A 12,513-nucleotide genomic window follows, 5' to 3' on the forward strand; every position below is an offset into this window, starting at 1 on the left:
ACAAGAAAAGCCAGTTTGCAAACAAACTGCTCCTGTTCAAAAAACTCTGTCCCCTTTGCCGCCCCCCGCGCTTACCTCCCTTCAGCCGGGAGGTCCTTCATGTAATATTACATTTCTATTTCCAAATCCCCCTTTCAGACATGAAGGGAAACAAAGAGCAGCCCAAGTGCCCGCAGCCCCGCGGAGCGCGGGGTTCAGAGGTTAGCCCCGAGTTTCCTGTGACTCCGTGCTGCAACACGTCGTTGAAGGGAAAGGTCGTGCTCTCGTGTGTTTTGTTTTAAATAATATCGACCCATTCATTCTCAACCTGCTTGTTCGTGAAATTATACAGGATTATAACTTTGCCGTCGCCGGACAATTGAAACAAATCAAGATGAATTGCTGCTCGGCCCTCCCATCGGCTCACACCCCGGGCGGGCAAGGAGGGGCGGGCGGGGGGCGGGGGGGGAGGCGGCAGGACTCGGCGGGAATATCGAATGCGGAGAAATTCCGCCGGCGCGTAAACGGGAGAGGTGCGCAGGGAACGGCAGGGACGACACTCACCGCAGCGGGAGCGAGCTTGCCCCTTGCGCGGCCTCTGCGCGCTCCTTGCGCGCTTTTGGGAGGTCAGGAGGAGCCGCCGGGAGAGCCAGGGGTGGGCGAGGGATCCGCGAGCGCGTTCCCTCGGCGGGCGGGCAGGCACCGCGGAGGGGGGGTCCCGTCCCGGGGGGTCCCGTCCCGTGTCCCCCCGCAGCGGTGAGACGGGGAGAGCAGCAGAGGGGAGAGGGGAGAAGTCAGCGCCCTGCGCCTTCCTAGGGGGAAAATGCTTCCCCCGCCCGAAAGCGAGGTCCCACCCGTGTTCCCATTTGCAGCGTGGGGCAGACCTCAGCACCTCACTCCCCCCCCCCCCTTTTAATTTTTTTCCCTCATCTAATTTTTATTTTCTTTTTCCTTTTACCTTTTTTTTTTTACCTGTTTTTTTGTTTTCTTTTTCTGTGTGTTGTTGCCGGGGGGTCGGTGGAGCGAGAGAGCCTCCGTACTTGGGGCGGGGGGGAGGCGGGCGCCCCCCCCCCCCCCCCCCCCCCCCCCCCCCCCCATCCCTTCCGCGTACCCGGCCTCGCCGCCGCCCCAACCCAACGCCGCTCCCCTCGGCTTTTCCGCACCGTGTCAACACCTCACCCGGGTGAGTGCCAGGGGCTTCCAAAAATGTCCCCTTCCTTCTCCTTTTTCTCCTCCTCCTCCTCGCTGGGCTACGGGCGGAGGGCCTGGGGGCAACGCCAGCGCGGGGCTGGCGGCCCGGGAGCCCCCTCGGGGGTCGGGGGAGCCCCCTCGGAGGCCGGGGGAGCTGGGGAGACGCGGGCGCGTTTCTGCCCGAACGCCCTCGGCGGGACGGGCTTGGAAACCGGCGAGCGGGGCGCTCCCGGTGTCCGCACGGTATTTTACACGCTCTTTTCGGCTCTCGTTTCTTCTCGGTGGCATTTGTTATTTATAGTCCTCTCATATATACATATATATATTAAAAAAATATCCGTGTATATATTTAGAGTATGTGTGTGCGTGCAAAAAGAATATATATGTATTATTTAGTATAGGCATATATGCTTAGAAGAATAATATATACCGTTTCCGGACCAAAAAAAATACTGGATCAGAGTTTTCCAGTCTACTGTGTAATGGCTCAAACGATGAAAAATCAACGTGACCGCTCACAGAGGACATAAATCACTCCGAGGGTAATCTGAATTTCTCTTTCTCCCCCTAGCTGAAGCCTTGAGGGTCATCATTTTTCTGCGCCACTTGACCAAAGATATAATGTTTTGATTAGGTCGTAAATCAAAATCTTGGATCGCGTTTTTTCTTTTTTCCCTTTTCTTTTTTTCCCGGGGGCTTTCCTTCCCCTTATCGGCGGTGGCAGTGTGAACCTGGAACAATGGAGGCTGTGGAGGGGGGGGGGGGGGGGAAGCCCCAACGAAATGGGGAATTCGCAAAATATCTATTTGGCGAAGCCGTGGGGAGAGAGGTTAAACAACGGGCTCGCATCCCCCCGGCCCCCCCCCCCCGGGCCTCGGGAAGGCCGCTCCGGGCCGCCTGCTGCGCGGCCCCCCGCGCCGGGCGTGCGAGCGGGCAGCGCCGTCTGCTTCCCAATCCACATCCCAATCCACATCCCAATCCACAGCCCCAGCCCCAACCCCGCCGGCCCCGGCCCGCGGGTCCGCGGGCGGCCCGGGGTGCCCCCTCCCCACCGGCCCCCGTCCCGGCGCGGCTCCGCTCTTTTGTTATCGGACGGAGCCTCCCCGCGCAGGCCCTGGCACCGGGCTGGGGCGCCCGGCAAAGGCCGGGATGAGCCGTGATCCCGGTGTGTCTCCTTTGGGGTGCTCTGTGCTTTTCCCGCTGTCCTCCCTTCGCATGGCTTTTGTGTACGTGTGCGCCCCGCCGTGCGTGCCTTCTTAAAACAGCCAAACACCGATCTTTACGTACCTGTGCATTCGCTTCTACCTCTAAAATAAACCAGATTTCTTTTCCCCCCTTACAAGATTCCTTAGCGTTTTTGGAGGGAAATAATTTCCTTGGGAAAACAGTTGCCGTCTGAGCCCGGGGAAGCTGGTTTCAGAGCGCCGTGTCGCCGCGCTCGGGCAGGTCCGCGGCCACCACCGGCCGGGCGGCCAGCGCTGCGGGCCCGGAGGGGGCTGCGGGGGGTGTGCAAGTGGGGTGGGGGGTCCCGCACCCCGGTTCGAGGCGAGGAGAGCGGGCCCGGGCCCGACTCACAGCGCGCTGGCGCTAATACCTACGCGTTTTCGGGGCATATAATTTACCTTGCTAAATGCCTGCTTTGGTACGCGTGTTATACGTGTGTAGGCCGGAATATCAGGAGCCCGATAGACCGTAACAGTCAATAATCCAGGAACTTGGAAGGATTTACACGTTCGGAGCTCCATACAGTGCCGGACTAATTGATTGCTGTGTCTGAAGTTTTCTAAATGCGAGCCCCTTTCGGAATTAATTTCTCCGGCCGCCTACATCTTCTCCGAGAAGAAAAGAGAGGAAATAAAATAAACCCGCACTTGTATAATTTTAGCCGCAGTATCTTTTTTTCTATTTAATAAAAAAGGGGTTTGAGGCCGCTTTTCGCGACCTCGGCCCCCGCTTGTGCCGGGCAGAGCCGCCCCGCGCCCCCGCGCAGGGAGCCCCGCGCTGCCCACCGGGCCGGGGCTCGGCCGCTGCCGGGCGCGTCTCTCCCGGCCGCCCCGCGGTGTCGGGGGCTCGGCGGCCTCGTTTGCGGGCTGCCGCAGCCCCCGCCTGCCCCGAAGGCGGAGGGCTGCGACGGGGGCGCGGGGGATGCGCGGGCCGCTCCCACTGCCGCGGAGCCCGGCGGGGAGAGCAAACGCTGCCGCCGCCGAAGCGGGAACCGCGGCGGCCCTGCCTTCTCGGAGGGCGGGCTCATGCCTGCCCGGGGGGGCACCGGCCCGACCCCGGCCCCGCGACCTCGCACGGCCGCCGCCAGCCCGTGCCCGGCACCTCCCGCGGCGCAGCCCGGTGCTGGCAGCCTGCGAGCGGGAGCGTGGCGGCCTCCAGCCCCACGGGGGGCGGCTGCGTGGCCGAGGTGGGGACAGGCCACCTCCCGCGGCGCCGCCTCGGGAAGAGCCTAGGCCTGACTCCGCGGGCAGCGAGCGGGCGGCCGGGCCGCCCGGCAGGTACACCCCTGCGCAGCCGCGGCTCTGCCGAGCGAGTCCCCGGGGGGGAGCTCCGGGCCGAGCCGGCCCCAACCCCCTGGGCGAGCGGCGCGATTTGCGCGGCCGGAGCCCACCGTCGGGAGCTGAGGGTGGACACGACTGATCGCCCGCCCAAAACCTGGGGAAAAAAAAGAAAAAAAGAAAAAATAGCCACAACCCCCCCAGCCGCCCACCCGGGAGCAGGAGACCGCCGGTGCAGTGAGGAAGAGCCGGGAGCCCTTCGGCCTCTGCCCCTGCCTGGGCGGCAGCGCGGGGGAAGGAGCTGAGCGCGCCCTGTGCCAGCGTGTGGCGGGTGTCAGCGGGGGACAGACACATCTGTGGCCCAGCGGGGCTCCCCGCCGAGCCGGGGTGCCGTGGGGAAGCGTCTGACCGCATATGTATATTTATATGCATACATGCATACCTACACACACACACACGCATTGCACATACATACACGTTACACACACATACGCATGTACGCGCACACACGGAGCACTGTGCGGGCTGTGCTCTGCAGCCGCTGCCCGCAGATGGGAGGGATGCTGCAGCGGCCGTAACCCGCACGGCCATGCACAGACCGCATCGGTGAAACCCACGCCTGACCAGGGAGGGGGGTGCGGAGCGTGATCCACTCTCTTCTTCCCTCTGACCTTTTTTTAAAGTTTCTCCTCCACCTCCTCTGCTGCCGAGGCTCAGCCCGCGGCCTCCCCGAGGGCCGTGGGGCCACCGGGCGCTGCGGGGCCGTGGGCTGCAGCCCCTTCCCCGGCTGCAGGCTTTTGCCCACCGCCAAGCCCGGGCCACGTTGAACATTAACCGGCCGCAGCGGCCCCACGGTGCAACACGCTACATATAAAATGAATCATCTCCCAGGTTGTAAAACGTCCTGTAAAGTCCACCTATAAATCCTGGTATGCGCTTAGTGCTCTCAGCTTCACGTCTTGCCGTTGCTACAGAGTATTTGCCATCCCCTCCTGTCCCCCCTTCCCTCTCCCCCGAAATCCTGCCGGGCTGCCCGCGGCCCTATCCCCGGTCCCGCATGCCCCGGGAGGGGAGTGGGGCCGCGCGGCAGGACCCCCGCGGTGCCACCGGCCGTGGCCGTCGAGGGCCGGTGGGGCTGCCCCAATCCCTCCAAACTGCAGGGAGGGAGCGAAACAAGCAGGACATGCATCCCTTAACCCTGCAGGGCAGTGGGAGCCCCCTCTCCCCGGGAGCCAGCTAAGGTGGGCAGCTCGCACACGTCCCTGCTGCTCCCACCCTCCGAGGGGGACTGTGCATCTGTGAGTGATAAGAAGAGATACTCATGTATGGCAGCAAGGTCCTGTGAAACTCAGCAAGGGTCGCCCTGCAAGTGCGTTATGTATTTTTCTCTGTATTAAAGGGGAAAAAAAGGAAGAATATTTAATCTGAAGGGAGCGCAGTGCTGCACAGCCTCGGTGGGTAGGCATGGCAAGAGCGATGCGTGTGAGTTTAAATCCGTGACCGAGATTTAGAAAGGAACCTGAGGAACAAGCCCCCAGCCTGCTGGGTCTGTATGTGGGGAAATGGCAGCACTCCGGGAAAACACAAGGGTAGGGCTGGGCTCATCACTTGATGTGTATATTTAGTGTGGTAGTAGTTCCACCAGCTCATGGGGGACTACTTCCATGCTTAAAGTTATTCACATGCTTGAGTGATTTGCTGGATTGTGGCCATATGTAAAGCAATAAATGTAAGTGGCTACTTCTGTGCAAATAAAATATACGGAGATCTCACAAGCAGATCCAGACCTTGTATTTTTAAGATAAAAGTGAAGAGAACACCTCTTTCATTCAATTAAAAAAAACCACCCCACCAACAATTAAGGTCACTGGGACAACATAAGCATAAAAGAGCATAAAGGCTTTCCTTTATGAAAATCCTTGCCAGGCACTTTCAAGGCTGCATTATCTGGAGAGGAGCAGGAATCTACAAGCCCTGTACCAATGCAGTTGTTTTCAACCTTCCCAGCAGCAAATTCTTGCACCCGCTTTGGTGGATGCAGACCTAAGGAATGAAGCAATTTCTTGCCAGGCTGGAGGATGGCGTGTCAGTGTGACAGTGGGTCCCAGCCCGTTTGGTGCTCCTTTGAAGTCAGCAGAGCCTGAGCTGGCAGCGCTGAGTGCAAGGGGAGTTCCCAAGCAAGCAGAAACTCTCCTTATGAGGTTCGAGGCGGTTGAATTCCCATGATTTCTCCAGAGAAGGTCATGCATGCTTCCCACTCTTCGGCCAGGATGGGAAGAGCTGTGGAGATGGAGGTGGCTCTTCTGCCCTTTCTCCTTTATCTGTGGAGCCAAAGTCTCTGGCAATTCTCATTTTTTTCGTGCAAGTAAAACAGAGTTTGATTAAAATAATAATATCCAGCTTTTGGCAATGCTTCCTATAAATTCATGGCTTTAGCCTGGACTGTCTCATGGTCAGACTGTAAATTTTTGTGTTCTAACTCCCTGTGACAAATCTCTAGCCCCAGTCATTGTTATTTCCTTCAGCTTTTACATCCTGCTGGCAAAAACCTCCAACTCTGGTATTCTTCCTCCAAAACAGAAATTCCTGCCACAAGGGCCATTACCCTGAGAACATTTTTTAATAAACTTGTTTGGAAAAAGAAAACAAGACATAAAATATATGAATACGAGTAACATCAAATGAGGACTTGGAAGCGGTTTCAAGTAGTATTACAAATAGGAAATAGCTTTCCAGAGATAAAAATACTCTATGTGTTTTGTTAACACCAACATGCAGTCAGGCTTTATTCTCATGGTTTATTTGGATGTTGAGGGACACCTTTGTTGTACTTGATGTACTTGTAACTGCTGGTTGAGCCAGGAGGTCAGAGACTTTAGCTTGTAATCAGTGGGTGACTGGTAAGATCCCTGACAAATAATGTCAGTGTGACACGATCAGGGCGACAGCCATTCTCGCATGTCAACAGCTATGGCTCGGTGAAACTGAGCAAAGGATATGGGGAGGGACGTTTCATAGCACAGGCTGTTTTTAAAATCCTGGTCCATGTACCTGAGCTGCTGTTTAAAACTTCAGCCCCTGATACAGAACAGAGAAAATGGTTCCCACTGGCAGGGCTGATTTTTTTTTTTCCCCTTGCAACAAAAGGGGATATTAATTACCCTGAGAAGCCACCTAATTGCTGATTTAGTGACAGTTGTAGACTCTCAGCATCTTATAGGGTGTTTCCTTCTAATTGTCTAGGGCTCAGGGAATGTTGCATTTTTCTGTCTTAACAAAAATCTTCTGAAACTGGAGTGCAGCTTTATAACAATTCTCTCCATGACAATGGAGTACTTAATTCTTGCCGTGGCCAGGCACTGCCATTTGAGACCACTCAAATTCCCTCCGGTAGAGCTGGCAATTCTGGGGACATAAATAACAGCTTGGGGACCTGACTGAGGACTGTTTACATGGAAATATTATGGGCCTGCACTGGTCAGTGTACTGTTTTCCTTGCGCTGGAAGGAGCAGAAGCTGTGATGCGTTTGTCGATCCAATGGGGTGTGTATGCATATGCTTAAACCCCATCAGCTTCTAAGGCAAAATTAGCACATGCTCATTTCATACTAGGAGACAGCAGGAATGGACCATGTGCTCACAGGCCATGCTGAATCACGACCAGGCTCCATGGCTGGAGAGAAAAGAGTGGGAACAACTTCCCTTCTTATGGCTTTAGACAGGCTCATTTCATCTTGCATAGCTGGGCAAGGAGCATAACTGGGTAGGTTCTCCTGTGCCTGGAAAAAAAAGAATTCCCAACAAGAAAATATTTAATCTTTTTGCCACAGAAATCAATCAGCTATTTGGGACCAAGTATGTCTGATGTTTAGGGAAACGAATGAATAAGAATTGGAGGAAGCCCTCCAAAGGAACTCTCTGAAGGCTTTTCATGGGGTAAGGAAAAGAACCTGCAGCCCAGGCTACAAAGACCATGCTGACCCTATTTAGAGGCTGTGGGCATGAGCAGACAACCAACACAGCCTTGTGTTAGAAACATGTTGTATTAGAAGTCACAGTGTGGTTCCTTTACTTACATCTTCTGGTGGAGAGATGTAGCCAGAGGAGGTGTAAGAAGAAAAGATGAAGCAGCTTGAGAAGAAAAGAGATCTTATTTCTGGTTCCTGTGAGATGTCTTATGTAGAGGCTGTCACAAGAAGAAACCTTTGATGAATACAATGCCATGGAAGGCATTGTGTGGTCATAGAAAAGTCTTATGCGCTCTCTAGATCAGCTCAGAGGTGGTATGTTGTAGGAGTGATAATTCTGAATCTCATTCTTTGGTGATGATTTGGTATCATCAATCATCAAACAGTTCTGTTTTACTGATTTATTTTAATGGCACACTTTCACTTTCTTATAAGAAATCTTACAAGAAATCTGTTGAAATAAGCGTGCAGAGGGAAAACTGGACAGCTGAATTGGTAATCTTAATGTAGTTTCTATAAAGGTAATGACAATTCTCATAATCTATTCTTTGTTATTCTTCATGGCATCTGATTAATTTCACTGCAGAATTTAGTTTACGCATATATGCAAGCGCGTGGAGTGTTGTGGGTAGAATGCCCACCCTCGCTGTCCCAGAGGATTACGAATGCCAGGCTGTTGCGAAGAGAATAGCAGAGCCCAGCACAGGCCTTATGAAGAAATCCACCGGTACTGTCCTGCCACTGTTCCAGTTGGAGGGAACCGTGGGTGCTTCCTTTTGAGAAGGTACCTGCTCAAGGAGTTGTCCTCAGTGCAGTGAGGTCTCCCAATGGGGCAAAGAAAAGCCGCGCTCTGTCTGTTAGGAGATGCCTGATTTGAAGCTGCAAACATGGGCTTTAGCCAAATGAGTGAAAAGTATAGAATTGCAAAAAGCAGTTTCTGACATACTGGCAAGAAATTCAAGACTGCATCTGACACTCATCTATGCATAATGCTATAGTCCAACACTGCTTAACTCTTAAGGGCATGACATTAGATATGTAATCCTGGCTCTGTGGCCTTCTGTGATTAAAATGCTGTCATGCAATCTAGCTTAGTAACTGGTGCTGGATGCACTTACAGCACCCCAAGGGGCTCTTTTAGACTGTAGCCAAAAGACTCCCGTGAGAATTGCTGTAGACTGGAGACACTGTACTAACCCATCTTTCATCTGCTTCCCGCTCTCCTGTTCGCCCTGCAAAATGTCTATGGATGGGACCTCTCTTTCCTCTGAAAGTGAACTCTTTTCTCCCAACTTGCTCTGCAAGCAAATAGTAAAACCTCAAGGGAGCTGGGGGTTGGGCCCCCAGAACCAAAAGGATGAGGCGGTTGCTGGATACTATGCATGTGAGTGCAGGACGACCCTATGCCTTTAGCACAGAGGGTCAGACAGAGACACTGTGTCTCCTGGACCCTTCTGCGTGTAGTGCCCTTGGCCGTAGTGCTACTGGCCCGTCCTGCCAACGTGGCATCTCCTAAAGCTGAGCCTAGGCTAATGAGGTGTCAGACTGGCTGTGCATCTGCCAAACAGTGAAATGCAGGATGCCAGCCCTGGTTCACATCTCAGGTGCATGGACAAGGTCAAGCCACTAAGACTATGTTTAAACTGATAGGTCTGGGATGCTTTCAGACCTTCAGATCCAGGTGCATATCCTGGCCATCTAGTTTGGTATAATAATTTAAGCAGTCAAACCCACGTTAAATAGTCATATGTATTCAACCATGGGAAGAAAATCAGACATGGAAGCAAGGTAATGGAACCACAACGTGTTCTTGTCAGGTCCTTGGTGTATGCCAGAGGAGACAGGCGCCTGGAAAGCCCTGTGTAGTTCATATGACATGCAGGCTTGGTTCAGATGTACCACTTTCAGCTGCTCAGGTACCACTTTCAGCTGCTCTTACCTTAACTAGAGAAACAATCGTGTCCCATGTGGTGTGAAGATAAAGCATTGGTTGTTGTGAAGTGTTCAGCTAACTTGGTGAGGAAGATTAATTTCTGTACATGGACAGCAAACTAAATCCTTAATTTCTACCTGGCAGTGGACACTTACTAGGCATAATGCATGCAATCATTTTTGTTGTTTGGGTTTTTTTCAGATGTAAGATTAGCAGTTCCAGCTCCAGGCCTTTTATTCAGGTGAAGAGCATAATCTTCAAAAAAGTCTCTAGAGAGAAAGTGCCTTGTTGGTCTATAAACTGGAAATAGCCTTCCTCCACTAAGTGCCACCCACAGGTTTCAATCAAAAAGGCAAGAGTAGCTACAGGAGAAACTGACTCAGAATGAAGCAGCCACCTCACTGCAACATCATTAAGGAAAGACTTTAATAGGCTTGGACAGATTTATAATAATTAATACAACTTGCTCATTATCTGAGACAAGGCACCTACAGCATATAGCATGTGTCTGTGTGAAATTGTAGACTTACTTGCACAAGTGTGGGCTGATTACATTACATGTAAGTAGCAGGGTGAAGCAGGACATTTGGTCCAAATACATGTAAATAGAGTACCTAATAGTTTAGAGAAAGTCATGTCATGGGTGATTTATACCTCCCTAGTTTGTAAAATTCTGTTGACCAGGTTAGATCTCTTCATTTTGTCTCCCTGGGGAAAAGAGTACAAGATTTTAGGGACTCATCTCCAGAAAAAGTGCCACAGTGGTAGGGATGCCAACTTTTCATTTTCCCAGTGGGTGGTCTGCTGTGAAATCCCCCAAAGGCAAAGGATCTAGAGCTAGCCAGGGCCTCCCTTAAGCTGAAGCATTTAAGAGATTTTTATGTGTAATTTAAGATGTTTGCTGAGAAATAGAGACTCTGATTTAACTATTTGCAGCTTATGATTTTTCCATTAGAAAATCTTAAGGAACCATCAGCACGTTCTATATTTGACTGACCACAAAATCTCAATTTTTTCCCTCAAATCTATTGTCCCACAGCAGCATCCTTTGTTCTTCTCTCTCATTTGGCTTGCACTTATTTGGAAATTGTCGCAGAAGACACTTGACTGCTGTTACTCGCACTAAGCAATATGACCCTCTAAGAAGGTTGCCACTCGCTGCTTTTGGGGCAATTTGCAAAGCAAGGGTTTCATCTGGAAGGCTGGGTGCACTGACATCCCTGCATAATGTTTGATACAATTCCCCCAAATGCCCAAGGTTTTGCTCAGCCCTTTCTGTGCAGACCCCCCTCTTTAACACCCTGGGAGCTCAAACCGAAAAGAAGGCGAGCAGCACACAACATTCTTGCACCTAAACCTCCCAGATATCCCAAAGATGTTGGAGCTGCGTTGCAATAGGCAAATGCAACTACATCTAATTGCCTCCCTTATTTAAGTGTTATATTTTTTGTAGGAAATATATAACTTTTGTTTGACAGTGCAACAGGGTGGTCCTCTTTAAGTAGCCAAAAGAACCTGGAGCCAGTTTCCCCTCCCGCTCCCGCCAGTAAGCTCTTTTTAAGGAAGTAGATGTGTGAAGGAGCAGCAGACAAGATAGAGACCGGAGCCAGATGTTCCTCTGAGAGCTGCCTCCTGACTGGGATAGAATCCCAGCTGTTCGCTGACTCAGGGGGATTCCAAGCAGAAAGCTCTGGGATTTGCCGTGTGTGCGCAAAAGAAAGGCACAGCCTGCACTCCCTTACGCTGACTCTCCCGAGCTTGCAGATGGAAGGGGGAGGTGTGTGCTTGGCTAGGAAAAGGATGCTGCAAGGATGGTGAGCGTGTGCCAGACAACCCTTCCCTTTCAGGAGAAAGCCTCAGCTCCCAAAATCATGCTGATGAGGTAGGTAGGCACATTTCTCCTGGGACCTATACTAAGAAATCCTGCTCTGTGAAGTGAACTGCTGCCTTAAATAGTCTGGGCATTTGTCTAATTTATAGGAAGAATGCCAAGGAAATGGCTCTGCTATGGATGTGCTGCGGGCTGACAGCTTGTGCCTGGCTTGTAAAATATATTAGATACTTCTGGACATATTTACAAACATCTCCTGGTTAGGATAATAAGCTGCTTGGCCAAAGTCAATATAAGCTGCAGCATACATTATATGCCTGACCAAAACATACTTTCCATCCAAAAATCATGGTTTAGCCTCAGAAAACCTCCCCGCTACAACCTGTGTTTAATGTCATTGATTCTGGGGGAAGACGAAGTTTCCCTGCACCATTGGTCCCTAGGTCACAGTCCCTAACCAAGGGCCTGGCGAGATACCGCTCCACAGGCTGTACAGATTGACTTGCTTGGAAATGGCTACAGATAATGTGCCATGAAGAAGGAAGAAAAGCCCCTCTTTAGGGTGGTTTTTATTCTATACGTTTTCTAACTTTCAGGAACAGGTGCCACACATGCAAATGCCCTGCTAAATGGATATGCGAGGGTCTCACATATAAATTCTTCTAGAGACGTGCACCATTACTCTGAAGGCATGCATGGCAAGCCTCTGTATGCTGTACCTGCTCTTATTCACAGCGCATTTCATTATGAGACATGGCCAGTGGCAATTATCCACACCAGAAAACTAGAGCAGGCTGTGGCTTTTCCCTGCTGAGCAGGCATGTCATTCAGCTGTGTCTAAATCACCTCCTCAGCACAGGGGTCTTGGCAGGCTGCGAACCACCTGGGTTATCTGTCCTCTGCCACCTTAGGCTGGATGTGCAGGTTAAAGGAAGGCAGAGAGCTCAGCACACAGTAATGCCTGTGGCTTTGCTCTGAGTGGCTCAGCAGGGCTCTGTTGCCTGTGAGCCTGACCCGCCTTGGAGCTGGCAACCGCTGGTGGTCCCTGACTTCTGGGACGGTGCATGCTGCCAGCTTGGGGCTGCAGGCGTGGATGGCTGAGGTCCAGCA

Source organism: Falco naumanni, chromosome 1, assembly GCF_017639655.2.
Source record: "Falco naumanni isolate bFalNau1 chromosome 1, bFalNau1.pat, whole genome shotgun sequence".
In the NCBI taxonomy this organism is placed as follows: Eukaryota; Metazoa; Chordata; class Aves; order Falconiformes; family Falconidae; genus Falco; species Falco naumanni.